At 39.8% G+C, this 15,989-nt stretch overlaps 1 long non-coding RNA gene across 1 annotated transcript in view; it reads right to left on the bottom strand.

Moving 5' to 3' along the window:
* The window catches only part of LOC137205642 (uncharacterized), a 63,857-nt gene extending 51,613 nt beyond the window's left edge, over window positions 1–12,244 (bottom strand). Inside the window, exon 1 of the long non-coding RNA XR_010934231.1 lies at window positions 12,091–12,244. This is a non-coding gene — a long non-coding RNA (uncharacterized lncRNA). The remainder of the gene's footprint in view (window positions 1–12,090) is intronic.
* Window positions 12,245–15,989: the final 3,745 nt, after the last annotated feature.

Genomic DNA, 15,989 nt, shown 5'->3' with positions numbered 1-15,989 from the left:
AAAGCTTGAGCCTGGCATTCAGGGAGCCCCAGGGAAGTGAGGGCTTGAAAGAGATGGTTGTTTTCTGGGGTGTAGAGTTGAGGGCAAGGAGAAAAATGACTAATGGAAGAGGGGCCTTCTGTGAAAAAGGCATGGCTGATGGACTCAGGGGTCTGATACCCAGGATATTCAGGAGTCTGGTATCCAGGTTAAGTTTTCCTTTCTTGTTTTGTAATTCCTTTGAGGCATCTTCAGTACATGAGGAATGAAAGGTGGGAGATGTTTATGTTTTTGAGGCAATAAATGGAAATGATTATTAGTGGGGCAGTTATCACCGGGGACAAGGCTGGAGCAGTGGCTCTGATGGAATGATTGCATGCAATAGCCGGGAGAATGTAACACTCTTTGGAAAAGCCTAGAGTTATTTGGGAGAGAACTTTTTTCAAGTTATGCAGGATGGAAGACTGGGATTTTGTTACTTATATATAAAGTAACAGAAGATGGAGTTGGGGGAAGTCATACTACATAAAACACAGTGACCACTATTATACACTTATGTACACTTACTAGACATGGACCACATATTTGGCATCACCCCTGGGCAGTGCTGCCCGTCTTTTTCTCTCTCTCTCATCACCCTGTGCTCTGACTGCTTTATGCTCTGGTGAGAGCTGAGACTGTCTAAAGCAACAGAAGCCTCCTCTTCTGAAGTCCATATACAGTGGATGCTGCAGCGTCCCATCTAGGTATCCTTCACCAGGAGGTACATGCATCCCCCAGCTTCCCTCTTCTGTGGAGAATTGTGGATGAATTGGAGCCATCTCCCCTGGGAGGTATTCCTTCTCCACGCCAGCCACCAGTACATGACTGGCATAGCAGTGCCAAATACCAGGCCTCTTGCCTCAAGATGGAACCTATTATGTGGGGCAATTCATCCTCCAGAGCTGCCCATGGGATCACCCTGAAGATAGTCTCCAGCTGAGACCCTATCCTTGCTTTGCTCTCTTCTTCTGGTCTTTCTTGATTCACACTCCTTTTCCTAAGAGGATTTTCCCACTAAAATCACTTGCCCAAGAATCCCCGTCACACATTCTGCTTCTGGGGAACCCATGTTAAGACACGTAGAACATGGGACATAGCAGGAAGGGAATGGATTCTGGGCAGGGTCTGCAGGGGTGATGCAGGAGAAACCATGAAGCTTGTAAGTGGCAGGTGATAAGGGAAAGTCAGGGCCCAGATGGGGAGGAGGAGGGCTGGCACTAGGGCTGCAAGACAGTGGGTGCAGTGAGCGGAGAAGGAAGGCACATGTGAAGCTGGCAGCGAGAGGCACCATGTCAGCAAAGCTATTTCCTCTGCCACCAGGACCTCCTCTGGGGACACACCCTGCCCAGAGCCTGGTAGGTGTTGTGTTCTTAGCTCCCAGAAGAACCAGACATTTCAGGGACTATTCCTGCTTGAACTTGCCCATTCTGTCATGGTAAGAGGAGGCCTCCAGCTGATCCATTGGTTAATAATCCCCTGGATTAAGCTCACATAAAGAGTGAAAACACCACTAGGGGAGAATTCCTACAGCTTCCTGCTGGCAAACAAAATTTGCCTGCAGCTAATGGGCATGCCCAGCTCTGACAGCTACTATAAACCCTGGGTAGGGTTTGAAAGAAAAGGGGAGGGGAGCAAAAAGAGAAGGGAGAAAGACGGTGAGAAGGGAGGGGAAGACAGGGGATATGGCGGCAGGAGAGGGGTCTCTCCCTTCTACAGCAGGTTCTGGATTGCATTTTCTGCACCGAAGATGGAAGGAGACTGTTTTTTGGTCTTGATCTTTTAGCACCACTGGCAGAGGATACAGAGGAAATTCTAAGCCCTCTTGGTACTATTTTGAGCAGAAGTGGTTTAAGGAAGAAGGGGGTGTCTTCTTGCCATCTCTTTACTTCTTGGGTAATTATTCTCCATGCCCTTGAGATATAAAGAAAAAAATGGGGAAAAATAATCACTTTTCTTAAGTTAAAACTCTAGTCAGGAGTCATCCGTGGTTTTGGTATACATTAATGTGTCTCTCCATGAGCTTTTGAAAATGATCTCAAACTCAGGACGGAAATGCTGAAGGAGGTTACATCAAGTGCCTTACTGTTTGAAGGTGAGAGAAAGTTAGTGACTTTTGGAAACTGCTGGAGCTTTAGTATGCTTTTTTGAAAGCTCAAACCAGGTGAAATGAATTAGGTGGTTAGGATTCATTTAACAACTATTTGTTGAGCATCTCCTATGAACCAGGTATTGTGCTGGGTGCTAGCAGCATGGAAGCATGTGACCCCATCCCCAACAGTTAGAAGCCAGAGATCTAGACCAAACTTTTCATTTTCTAGACAAAGGTTATCCAAATAATTGTGACTTTGGGAAAGACTTTGTCAAATTGAGACTTTAATCAAGGACAACTACATCTTTCTAAGTTATATTCAGACCAATCTCACTTACTGGTCTTTTCTTCCCTGCTTATGTGATGGGTACTGGGTGAATATGGACTCTCAGGTCAGCCTGGCTCTAATACTGTTTGCTTGAGCTTGCACAATGTATTTGTTTCTCTAAGCCTGGGTTACCAAATCTTTTTTAAAAAATTAATTTCCATTTTCTTTTATTTATTGAAGTATAGTTGATTTACAATATTATGTTAGTTTTGGGTGTACGGCATAGTGATTTGGTATTTTTGTAAATCACCCTCTATTATAGCTTGTTACAAGATAATGTCTACAATTCCCTTTGCTGTATCCTTGTTGCTTATCTATTTTACATATAGTAGTTTGTATGTGTTAATCCCATACACCTAGTTGGTCCCTCCCTACATCCCTCTCCCCTTTGGTAACCACAAGTTTATTTCTATATCTGTGAGTCTGTTTCTATTTTGCCTATACATTCATTTGTATTATTTTTTAGACTCCACATATAAGTGATATAGTATTTGTCTTTGTCTGATTTACTTCGCTAAGCATAATATTCTCTAGGTCCATCCATCTTGCTGCAAATGGCAGCATTTCATTCTTTTTATGGCTGAGTAATATTCCATTATATATATCACACCTTCTTAATCCATTCATCTGTCGATGGGCACATATCTTGGCTATTGTAAATAGTGCGTGTATCTTTTCGAATTAATGTTTTTGTTTTTTCCAGATATATATACCCAGGAATGGAATTGCTGGATCATGTGGTAGTTCTATTTTCAGTTTTTTGAGGAACCTCCATACTGTCTTCCATAGTGGTTGCACCAATCTACATTCCCACTAACAGTGTAAAGGGTTTCCTTTTCTCCACACCCTCTCCACACGTTTGTTACTTGTAGACTTTTTGATGATAGCCATTCTGACCGGTGTGAGGTGGTATCTCATTTTTGTTATGATTTGCATTTCTCTAATAATCAGCAATGTTGAGCATATTTCATGTGCCTGTTAGCCATCTGTATGTCTACATTGGAAAAATGTCTATTCAGGCCTTCTGCCCATTTTAAAAACGAAATTTAAAAATAACATGTCTGTATCCATTGGAGTACTTTTTTTTCGAGTAATATAAACTAGCTATGGTTGATTTAGGCAGGAAGGAATTTATTGCAAGAATAAGAGAGAGCTCAAGGGGAAGGCTTCTCTGTTGCTCAACTCCAGGAACAGCATCCATATTGTATTTTATGTTTCTAAAAACATCAGAGACTGGAGAACCAGGCTCAGAATTGGCAGAAAGAAGGAGGTCTAGACAATAGCCAGACCACAGCCAAAATGATCCTCCAAAGCTAGTTGGTGGGGACTTTCATCACTGGAGCTGCTGACATGGAATGGTGGAGTTTATCCACCACTACTACTAGCCTTGGACATTGGCTGCCACAGTAAACACTGCAGCCCCTGCAGCCCCTGAGATCCGAATGCTGAAGCCACCTATGCCGTCATTATCTGAGAAACAAATTCTCTACTTTCCTGCCTTTTGTATCCCTAGCTACGAATTTGAAGTCTGAGGCAGGTACCTATCTTGGGCTGAGGGTGTGCCCACACCCCAGCTACAAGGATGTCTGGAACAACAAGTATCTGAACTTTTTTTGGCTTCTGTACCAGGAAATTCCATCGAAATTCATATTATTGAGAATTTCTCAAACACTGAAAATGAGTTCAAAGCCTGAACTATTCTCCAAGTAAAACTCACACAGAACCACTACCGTATAGAGCTGGTGTAAGGATTAAATAAGATAATATAGAGAGAGTGTCTAGCTCAATAAGGGCTAAATTATGTTCATTTTCATCATCACCTTCATCACTATATTATTGTAAGAGTCAGGTCATCTGCTTTTCATATCATACCAGTTGTTCATAATGCCTGTAGCTGAGAAGGGTGAAATAAGGACTTAAAATGATTTTATTTCAAAGGATGGAAAAAATATAGGGAAAATTAAGGAAATGAGGAGTGATGCCAGAAGGGATAAAGGTAAAAAGACTGATAGACAGGAATAAGGAAAAGAAATGGGCACTAATTACAGAATTACTGATTCCTGGAAACAAACGAATTATCCAGGAAAAAAAAGCATAAACAGGACTTGACATGGAGACCAAGCAATAAGGGAGAGTCATGTTGTTCAGAGCTCTGGACCTTAGGTACGACCTTCCTCAGCCAAGGGGCCCAGGCTGAAAGAACACAACTCCAGACAAACGAAAAGGCTCAGAAAGAAATGTTCTTGGTCTTTTTATAAATAAACGCTTATAGCTTGCATCCATTTGGTGGTGGTGATGGGGATGTGTGTGTATGTGAGTTAATTTTGTTGTGTTTTAAATTTGTAGAGAAGAATTGAGATTTGGATTTTAAGGGAAATTTTGATTTTTCTTTTGGCAGCTCCCCTTTCTTCTTCTCCCACTGAAACATACAGAGACACACACATCACAGTTGGAATTGACTGCAAACAGTGCCTCCCAGGGTATTCCCATTGGTCGCATCAGGGCTTAGCTGACTTCTGATACCTGGTAGAGGATCTAGTTAAGACATCAATTAATAATGATAATTATTCTAGGACAATAATTCCCAATCCTTGTAAATATAAGTGTAAATATGAGAACCCCTCTCGCGGTGGGTAAGCATTGCTTGTGTGTTCATCTGCTCCTTTTCTGTTTGGAAATTGGCCCCTGGCTCTCTCCATGGGACTCTGGTAGGGCTATAAATCAAGGGACTCCACCTCTCCTCCCCTTACAGGGGTCAGCATTATAATTTATGCTGGCCAATCAGATTACCATCACCACCTTAACTCTTGTGGTCAGTCCAGAGAGAGATTCATGAAGTAGAGCTGGACAATCACAATTCTGCCTTGGAGTTTGATGTGGATATTGGGATAAAGTCTCCCTTGAGTTCACAAGCCTTCAGGACTATGTAATCATGTGGAAAGGACCCTTTCATCACCCTATGGACAAAGCATACCTGAGAATGAAGCCAAGCAGAGGCAAACAGAGCTCAGCATATCCCTGAGTTACCCGAACCAGTACCTTTTCTCTTTGGCTTTAGCTGGTTTGAGTTGGCATTTTATTACTGGTAACTGGTAGAGTTCCATATCAACCCCCCTCCAAAATCATTTTAGGCTCCTATGTGATATGAATTGAACTTTTAGCATGGTTTGAGAGAACATATAGTGATAAAATGACTATGATCTCAATAAAGCTTTTAAAATAGTTTTGATGCTATTAATCGTAAAAGCATCTACAGATATTCCTTTCGAAATAACAATCTATGTGTGAGACATGTTATTAATTCAGACTCTAGGGAGTGCTTACACAACAAGTGGATTAATGGATCCCTAGCAATAGTAATTTTGGCTCCCCCATCCAAGGCTGAGAATCACTGTTTTCAAGCTCTTAGACCTTCAATACAATACTACAGAAAAAGCACTTCTAAGTTTCACCATATTTGAAAGAGTTCTAAACCCTTTGTCCACTTTTGAAGAAAATACCATCAAAGAACCCTTTGATAAGCTTTCGTACCCAAAGAAACAGTTTGGTCTCAAGGTTCCAAAAACACAAGGCCACCGTCTATGAGGACACAAGATCCACCTGTGAGCCGTGAGAAATCAGGAACTTGCCTGGGAACCACACTAGGGTCACCACTCACCATTGGAAGTGATATTCGCCATGAGAAGGATTCTCAGTAGTGCAATGGCATGCAGGTCATACTCCCAAGGCAAAAAGTGTGCTTTACGTTTGAATGTAGTGCCAGGAGCCATTAGTGATAAATGTGACATTCTATCAGAAAATTCCACCAAAGCTCCCTTTTCTGTTAAAAGCGACTCAGAAAAAAGAATGGTGGAAACCCCAACAATAAAAGCAACCATTTACTAGAAAGAGCAATGCAGCCCTTCAAAAAGCTGACTGGATGGTATGAAACTCACTAGCTGTTCAATTTCCTTTTTGACCTGTTTTAAAAGTTACAACAATTTTCAAAGCTATTTATATAGCTGAGGATCTCTATAAGAATTTCTACACATTTTCAATTTAACAAAGAACAGACTGCTAGACCATGCTGGGGTCAAGAGGAACTGGGAATGTGGTGAGGGAAACCCATTATATCCTACTTCAATTTAGCTATCAGCAACGGGAGTTCCACTGCACTGGGAAAACATCGATCCCTCAAGCAAAAACCTTAGCAGAAAAGTAAGGGGCAATAGAGGTAGGTCCGAGCCCTGTAGCAACTGGATCAAGTGCTACCTGGGCCTTTGGCATCTGAGTGACCCAGTAGAACTAAGATGATTGGAAATGGTTCATTTCAGGCAATTGTAGCATCGCTCAAGTCTGGCCCCTTTTCTCCCTCCTGGTAGTGCCTTGTGACAATCTCTGACTTGAGGCACCATTCCTGCCGTGGGATCAAGTGTTCGGATTTTAAAAACTAAAGTTTGATGTGGATGAACAACTGCCTATAAAACGCATTAAGCTCTTTCCCTGTAATGTATTTAGTTTCACACTGACTGCCAGCATTACCTCTGAATGGATTACGGCAGGGGGTTGCCATTGTCCCACTAAACCACACGGGTTAAATAATACCTTGGTGTCTAGAGCTGCTTCAGGACCATTTCATACGGGCTAATACATGAAATGAATACCCAGCTTTTCTGCAAGTGATTTGGTTGGGTTAAAAAGAAGGACACGTTGAATTGGTTTACAGCGCGAGATCATTTACGGCACTATTTAGATTGTACCTTTGCCTACAGTAACATTTGCACCTGCATTTTGCCATTCTCAGCAGCGGGGCATAATCACACACTTACTGCTGGAAGGCATTTGGTGCTTGGAGTCTATTTACTTAACAACCTTGGGAATACGACTCCACTCCCGGGTCAGCCACTTAAATTTGGCTTCGTGTTTAGATAATGACATTGTGCTCTTGTCCAAGCCTGGGGAAATGCTATAGATAAGCTCCAACATTGCCTGCCCTGCTCCAAGTTGACTTGATTCTTTTTCAAGAGCACTTGCACCCTTTAAAAGCACATTTCCAAAGTTATCCCCTCACGTAGGCAGGATAATCACCTCGTTTCATGAAGCACTTCTCAGGCCATAGACACTGGAATTGTTTGAGTCTGAGCCAGATGGGGCCAGGAGGAGGTTTTACAATGAAGCCGTTTCTCTTTGCCCCTTCGGTTGCACCTGTAACATAAACAGCCACGGAGAGGCAAGCACTTTTAAAGCCACTTAGCTGGGGGTCTGCTACCCTGGGTTTTGCTTCCATGTCTGCGTTGGTCTGGGACCTGCCCTAGCAAGAGAGGCATCTGGCACATGCTCGAGACCCTGGGCAGACTCACCTTGGGGCTAATTATACAACTGTGGATGCTTATTTTTAAAAGAGGTTTGGAGTGCAAGAGAGTGCAGAGTGTTCTTTTATTTCCTCTGTATTGTTGTTGCAATAAAAAAAAAAAAGTTAGGACAGTATTAAAGCTTTGCTCATCTTTTTTTTTTTTTTCCTTCCCTTTGCTTTTGAGTCTGAAAAGAATGCTGGAAGTCTTCGGAGGCCTGGTTGGAACAGAGAGTGTTAATTCTTCCATATCTAAGCCTCTTTGTCAAAATTCCCTTTGTCTCCTGCCCCAAGTCATTAAACACTAATCCCATCACTCTCCCTAATCCGCCGCACTGGAGCTGGAGTTCAGTTTCCGAAACTGTCTTTGTGGCTCTCCTAATAGACAGCTCCTCTGGATTGCCGTCGGTTCAGGCGCATTTAGAGCGGCCCATTCCAGCTCCTTAATGAAGTGCCCTTAATGAATCTTTTCCTCCTTCATGCAGTGAGCACGGGCTTCAATTGGTTTAGTGTTAAGTAGGGGAAGATGCCGAGTCATCTCAGGGGCCTTTGCAAAATATGACTGTCAAAGGCAAAAGCCTAGGAAACAGGCCATTGAGAGTGACAGCCACTGAAGTGCTCATTTAATTACTAAGGATTTACAAAAGAAAATCTGTCCTTTGTAGCTAACAAAGGACAAGGAACTAAGAAGAGATAGTAAAGGGTTTTTCCAACAAATGATAAAAGAGGAAACATGGTTGAGTAAAGCCATAGGGCATGTAGAGGGACTCTTTCACGTTTGCTACACAAGCTTACCTTTCTCAACATTAGGTATGCCTGGAGATACTGAAATGGGCTTTTCTATCCTGCCAAGTGATGGAGGCCAGCGAGTGAATCTGATAAATTCTTCACGGACAAAAAGCCACTACAATGACAATCCACTCCACTAAATTTAAGACAAAGTATTTTTCAGGAAGCGTTGGTAACCCTGGGGTAACCTGGAAAACAACGATGGGGGGAAGAAAACAATGGAAAAAAAATGTTTCCAAGGAGTTTTGTTTGCCTTTTTTTTCTACTTGAGTAATTGTTTACAGTCTTAACAGTTAAAGTTAGCTTGGCTCTCATATCCCTCCAACACAGCAGATTTAAATGAAAACTCTGAATGGCCCTTGATCACTTCATATTTTCAAAATATGTTGACCCGTTTCGTGGATAGCTCAGCACTTGTTTCTCCCTTAGTAAGAATATTTATTACGTGATAAACCCTATATTATATATCTATATGATATAATCTATTTATTATATGATGAAATTATTCATATGACAAAATTTGTCAAATTAACAGGTGGTTTTGGTCTTAAAAATACATATGTTTAAAATTCTGTAATATCTTGAACTATTGCGTTAGGTTAAGGAATAAAAAGAAAAACAAGTTAATGGAGAGAGAAATTCATCCTATTGGCCATCATTTATTTGGTACTAAAGGCATATGAATCCAGCTGACCACAATTAATATAACTGTGGCTGAATTCTATGGTCATCATGTCTGCAAGCTAGCAAGGTCACGGCATCACATGACCCACAAAGCACCCACAGGTAGTAGACATTCAGGAAAGACTTCCGAGCAGATTGATGAGTTAACTGATTAATTGGACCAAGCCATCTAGTCCTGCAGAGTAGACTGAGAGAAACTTCAATTTTTTAGTAAATTATAAATGTCACCTAGACGCCATCATGAAATCATTTAGTAGATTTAACAGAATTGAGACCACAGGGCACAAAAGGCTTAGTTTTCTGATTTGGCAGTGCAGGACGGCCTAAAGATGCTGTCAGATACTGACAGCAAAAGTCTGGGCTTCTGAAATCCCAAGTTTCCCTCTTAATGCCAAGACTCCAAACCCCCTTCATTGTACAAGGCAGGTGACATCTTGGCCTCATCTTTATTGAGCATTTTGATAAAATTTCATTTCCTCCTATTATTACCAAACCCAATTGTTTTCTTCACTGGAACAAAAACAAAAACAAAAATCCCCAAATAAACTTTGAACTCCCTAATGAAAACAAATCAGATACATTTACTAACTGGATAAATCAGAACAAAGTGACTCATCTCAGAATGAAACCACAAACATTCTCCTCACAGATAAAAACAACTGCATTTAGCATTTGGGCTGCATTTCAAATTCCAGTGCATGTCTACTGTTGGCAATAAAAGTTACACTTGGACATTGTTAAAATGTGCTCATGTGTTCAGTGCTTCTACTTTCCTCTTAACTGACTCGCCAAATCTTTTTCTTTGGGGAATCAAACAGCTCTTACACGCATTGAGGAAAAATTTCCTGTGCCGCATGTTAAAAAAAAAAAATAAAGCCTACATAGTGTCAGTTGAGTTTATGGGAGACACAGAGGCAATATGAGGCCAGCACCATGACCAGCTGAGTGCCAGCTGTCCCCGAGAGTGCCAGCCCTTGAAAGTCAGTATTCCCTGAAACTGGGCTGCCCATGAAGCATTAGATAATGATGGCTACATCCTAGCAGAACTTTTTATTTAATCCTTCTCTCCCTTTCCAGACAATAACTCTTTTTTCACAGGCAAGCTGCATGAATCTAGTTTCAAATGAAAACAACATTAAAAAATGGAACCAGGGTGGTGTATTGGGAAGATGTCCAGAAGGCTCTACACTGAGGATTTTTCACATCCCTCTAAACCTCATTCCCTCAAGTTTTGAGAGAGGGGTGGTGGTGGATTCGATTATAGCTCTTTTTTTCTAAGGAGGGTATATACTGGCAAAACATTTTTGTACTTAAGGTTTTCTTTTTAAGAAAAGATGCCTCACTGAGCTTTGGAATTGACAAGCATTGGAAACATCATGTTTTTCCTTTTGTTGGTGGCATTCCTTGACTTACACCAGCAATCTGTAGTTCAGATTTACCAGGGACACTGCAAATTCAATTGAGAAAAGGAAAGATGGAAGAGGAATCTTATGATTTATCAAGGTATAAGTAGCTCACACCTTGATGTCTCCTCCTGCAGAAAGTAAAACCAGAAAACACCGATCTATTTCTTCCATGATTTTACAGATACCAAGAAGCCAGTTGCCAAGTAACTTTTACATCCCTCTATATCTCTTGCACATGTGACAGTGCCCTACACGTATTTCTGGGATGAATAAATGAATCTCTCAGGTTGTAGACAGCCTGTAACATTATCTAAACAGAAGTTTAAGTTGGACACCAAAAACAGTTAGGATATATTTTTATTTCCTACAGGATTTCCCATATGGATTCTGCTGTTTTGCCTTAGAATCACAGGTCATTCACAGAAGGGGAATTTGAATGGCTAAGACATTACTTAAGAGATGCGTCCACTTGTTATTAATCAGACATATGTGAATTGAAATGAAGATGAAATTTTATTCTGCACTTATCAGAATAGAAAAATGTAGGGAAGGAGAATAATGGCAATTGGGGATGATGCCGTAAAGCCATGAGAACTCTCATGCACTGAGATTGTAAATTGATGAGCCATTCTGGAAAGCAACCTCACAGGACTATGTCTCATGACCCAGCAATCCCATGTATCTGCCAGAGAAATTCTCACACAGAGGCTTACAGGGGCACATGCCATTCACCTGTGAATCATTTGTAGTGGTGGTGAGTGGAAGGCAAACTAGAAGCCCATCTCTAGGAGGAGATGGGGTGGAATTCTATGCAACAGGTAGAATTAATAAGTTAGAGATAAATACACAATATGGATAAATTATGAAAACAGTTTTTTGTGCGTGTGAAAATGGGACGAAATGAGATCTATGCCACAATTTCATACGAGTAAATTAAAAACACAGACACACAACAAACCAATGCAATAAGAATATATACAAATCCATGTGCATATATCAAACACCTTAGAATATATATCTACAAGAGGAGAAGAAATGGGAGTATCAGGAATGAAGGAAAAATATAATTATAACAAATGAGGGATCCCTCAGAGACCAATTCTGGTAGTGTGCAAAAAACTAATGAGAATGATTAACTTACTTTTCTGCTCCTGAAGTGCAAAAGAAAGGAATACATTTCTTGAAAAAAAGTAGAGATAGACTAGACTGTTATTTTCTTCCTCCCAAAGAAAATAGCTTCTCTCAGAGCAAATGTTAGACTTATACAACATTGATTTAAGGGCACGTCAGGGCAAGGGCATCAGATTTCCTTGACAAATGGGAAAGAATCCAGCAGAGATGCCAATGGTCTTCAAAATATATAAAGAAAAATCTTTGTATTGATTAAGATGTTAGCTGCTGTAAAAAACTAACTTCAAAATTTCAATGGCCCAACACAACATACATTTATTCCTTGCTCATGTAACAGTCCGACGTTCTGTGCCGTGATTTCAGCAAGGGACCTCCGCTGGAAGCTGTCGTGCCTTCTTCAAGACATGGTTTCCATGGTGTCCCCAGAGCTTCTCCCTATTGCATCATTTAGAAGGAAGAAAGAGATGGAGTAGTGTATACAGGATGTTTCTATGGGCCACGTCAACTCACATTCCATTGGCTGTAATTCAGTTAAATGGCCACACCCTCTTGTAAGGAAGCCTAGAAAATGTAGTGTAGCTGTGTGCCCAGGAAAAAGAGAAAAATACAAAATTTAATCAGTCTCTAGCAGTCCCTACCATTATCCCATTTCAATGACATTTATCAGTCAGACACAGAGAAAAACCAGGGCTACTGACATGTACATTTGAGCCAAGGAACACCACTTAGCTGGTTTTTTAAATCCAAGAGAGGTAAAAGAGGACTTGGAGGTGAAGGGGAGAAAGCTCTACCTATAGTCTTAAAGTCTTTTTCTTTAAAAAAAAAATTCAACTGTTTGCATAAACAATGAGAATTCAAAATTAAGTCAATCCTGCACCCCCTTTTTTCTTTTTCATTTTTTAAAATTAAAAAAATTTTTCCACACCTTTATTGGAGTATAAATGCTTTACAATGTTGTGTTAGTTTCTGCTGTATAACAAAGTGAATCAGCTATACATATACATATATCCCCATATCACCCTCCCTATTCCACCCCTCTAGGTCATCAACAAGCACGGAGCTGATCTCCCTGTGCTATGAAGCAGCTTCCCACTAGCCACCCATTTTACATTTGGTAGTGCATATTTGTCAGTGTTACTCTCTTACTTCATCCCACTTTCCCTTTCCCCCACCCTGTGCCCTCAAGTCCATTTTCTACGTCTGCGTCTTTATTCCTGCCTTGACACTAGGTTCACCAGTACTGCTGTTTTAAATTCCATATATATGCGTTAGCATACGTTATTTGTTTTTCTCTTTCTGACTTACTTCACTCTGTATGACAGACTCTAGGTCCATCCACCTCACTACAGATAACTCAGTTTTGTTCCTTTTTATGGCTGAGTGATATTCCATTGTATATATGTGCCACATCTTCTTTATCCATTCATCTGTTGATGGACATTTAGGTTGCTTCCATGTCTTGGCTATTGTAAATAGTGCTGCAATGAACATTGTGGTACATGTATATCTTTTTGAATTATGGTTTTCTCAGGGTATATACCCAGTAGTGGGATTGCTGGGTCATATGGTAGTTCTATTTTTAGTTTTCTAAGAAACCTCCATACTGTTCTCCATAGTGGCTGTATCAATTTACATTCCCACCAACAGTGCAAGAGGGTTCCCTTTTCTCCACACCCTCTGCAGCATTTATTGTCTCTAGATTTTTTTGATGATGGCCATTCTGACTGGTGTGAGGTGATATCTCATTGAGGTTTTGATTTGCATTTCTCTAATGATTAGTGATGTTGAGCACCTTTTCATGTATTTGTAGGCCATCTGTATGTTTTCTTTGGAGACATGCCTATTTAGGTCTTCTGTCCATTTTTCTATTGGGTTGTTTGTTTTTGTGATATTGAACTGCATGAGCTGCTTGTATATTTTGGAGATTAATCTTTTGTCAGTTGCTTCGTCTGCAAATAGTTTCTCCCATTCTGAGGGTTGTCTTTTCATCTTGTTTATGGTTTCCTTTGCTGTGCAAAAACTTTTAAGTTTCATTAGGTCCCATTTGTTTATTTTTGTTTTATTTCCCTTACTCTAGGATGTGGGCCAAAAAGGGTCTTGCTGTGATTTATGTCATAGGGTGTTCTGTCTATGTTTTCCTCTAAGAGTTTTATAGTGTCTGGTTTTACATTTAGGTCTTTAATCCATTTTGAGTTTATTTTTGTGTGTGGTGTTAGGGTGTGTTCTAATTTCATTCTTTTACATGTATCTGTCCAGTTTTCTCAGCACCACTTATTGAAGAGGCTGTCTTTTCTCCATTGTGTATTCTTGCCTCCTTTGTCAAAGATAAGGTGATCATATTTGCGTGGGTTTATCTCTGGGCTTTCTATCCTGTTCCATTGAGCTATATTTCTGTTTTTGTGCCAGTACTATACTGTCTTGATTACTGTAGCTTTGTAGTATAGTCTGAAGTCAGGGAGCATGATTCCTCCAACTCTGTTTTTCTTTCTTAAGATTGCTTTGCCTATTCGGGGTCTTTTGTGTTTCCATACAAATTGTGAGATTTATTTTTCCAGTTCTGTGAAAAATGCCACTGGTATTTTGATAGGGATTGCAATGAACCTGTAGATTGCTTTGGGTAGTATAGTCATTTTCACAATATTGATTCTTCCAATCCAGGATCATGGTATATCTCTCCATCTATTTATGTTATCTTTGATTTCTTTCATCAGTGTTTTATAGTTTTTTGAGTACAGGTCTTTTGTCTCCTTAGGTAGGTTAATTCCTAGGTATTTTATTATTTTTGTTGCAATGGTAAATGGGATTGTTTCCTTAATTTCTGTTTCTGATCTTTTGTTTTTAGTGTATAGGAATGCAAGAGATTTCTGTGCATTAATTTTGTATCCTGCCACTTTACCAAATTCATTGACTAGTTCTAGTAGTTTTCTGGTGGCATCTTTAGGATTTTCTATGTATAGTATTATGTCATTGGCAAACATTGACAGTTTTACTTCTTCTTTTCCATTTTGTATTCCTTTTATTTCTTTTTCTTCTCTAATTGCTGTGGCTAGGACTTCCAAAACTATGTTGAATAATAGTGGTGATAGTGGACATCTTTGTCTTGTTCCTGATCTTAGAGGAAATAGTTTCACCATTGAGAATGATGTTTGCTGTGGGTTTGTTGTATATGGCTTTTATTATGTTGAGGTATGTTCCCTCTATGCCCACTTTCTGGAGAGTTTTTATCATAAATCAGTGTTGAATTTTGTCAAAAGCTTTTTCTTCATCTATTGAGATGATCACATGCTTTTTACTCTTTAATTTGTTAATATGGTGTATCACATTGATTGTTTTGCATATATTGAAGAACACTTGCATCCCTGGGATAAATCCCACTTGATCGTGGTGTATGATCTTTTTAATGGGTTGGTGGATTCTGTTTGCTAGTATTTTGTTTAGGACTTTTGCATCTATGTTCACAAGTGATATTGGTCTATAATTTTCTTTTTTTGTGATATCTTTGTCTTGTTTTGGTATCAGGGTGATGGTGGCCTCATAGAACGAGTTTGGGAGTGTTCCTCCCTCCACAATTTTTTGGAAGAGTTTGAAAAGGATAAGTGTTAACTCTTCTCTAAGTGTTTGATAGATTTCACCTGTGATGCCATCTGGTTCTGGACTTTTGTTTGTTGGAAGATTTTTAATTACAGTTTCAATTTCACTGCCTGTGATTGTTCTGTTTATATTTTCTAATTCTTCCTGGTTCAATCTTGGAAAGTTGTACCTTTCCAAGAATTTGTCCATTTCTTCCAGGTTGTCCATTTAATTGGCATAGAGTTGCTTGTAGTAATCTCTTATGATCTTTTGTATTTCTGCGGTGTCAGTTGTAATCTCTCCTTTTTCATTTCTAATTTTATTGATTTGAGTCCTCTCCTTTTTTTTCTTGATGAGTCTGGCTAAAAGTTTATAAATTTTGTTTAACTTCCAAAGAACCAACTTTTAGTTTTATTGATCTTTGCTATTGTTTTCTTTGTTTCTATTTCATTTATTTCTGCTCTGATCTTTATGATTTCTTTCCTTCTCCTAACATTAATTTCTTTCTCCTAACTTTTAGTGGGTTTTCTTTGTTCTTCTTTTTCTAGTTGCTTTAGGTGTAAGGTTAGGTTCTTTATTTGAGATTTTTCTTGTTTCTTGAAGTGAGCTTGAATTGCTATGAACTTCCTTATAAGAACTGCT

Source organism: Pseudorca crassidens, chromosome 14 (genome assembly GCF_039906515.1).
Source record: "Pseudorca crassidens isolate mPseCra1 chromosome 14, mPseCra1.hap1, whole genome shotgun sequence".
NCBI lineage: Eukaryota > Metazoa > Chordata > Mammalia > Artiodactyla > Delphinidae > Pseudorca > Pseudorca crassidens.
Note: the sequence above shows the minus strand (reverse complement) of the source record. Positions and strands in the feature narration are given on the sequence as shown.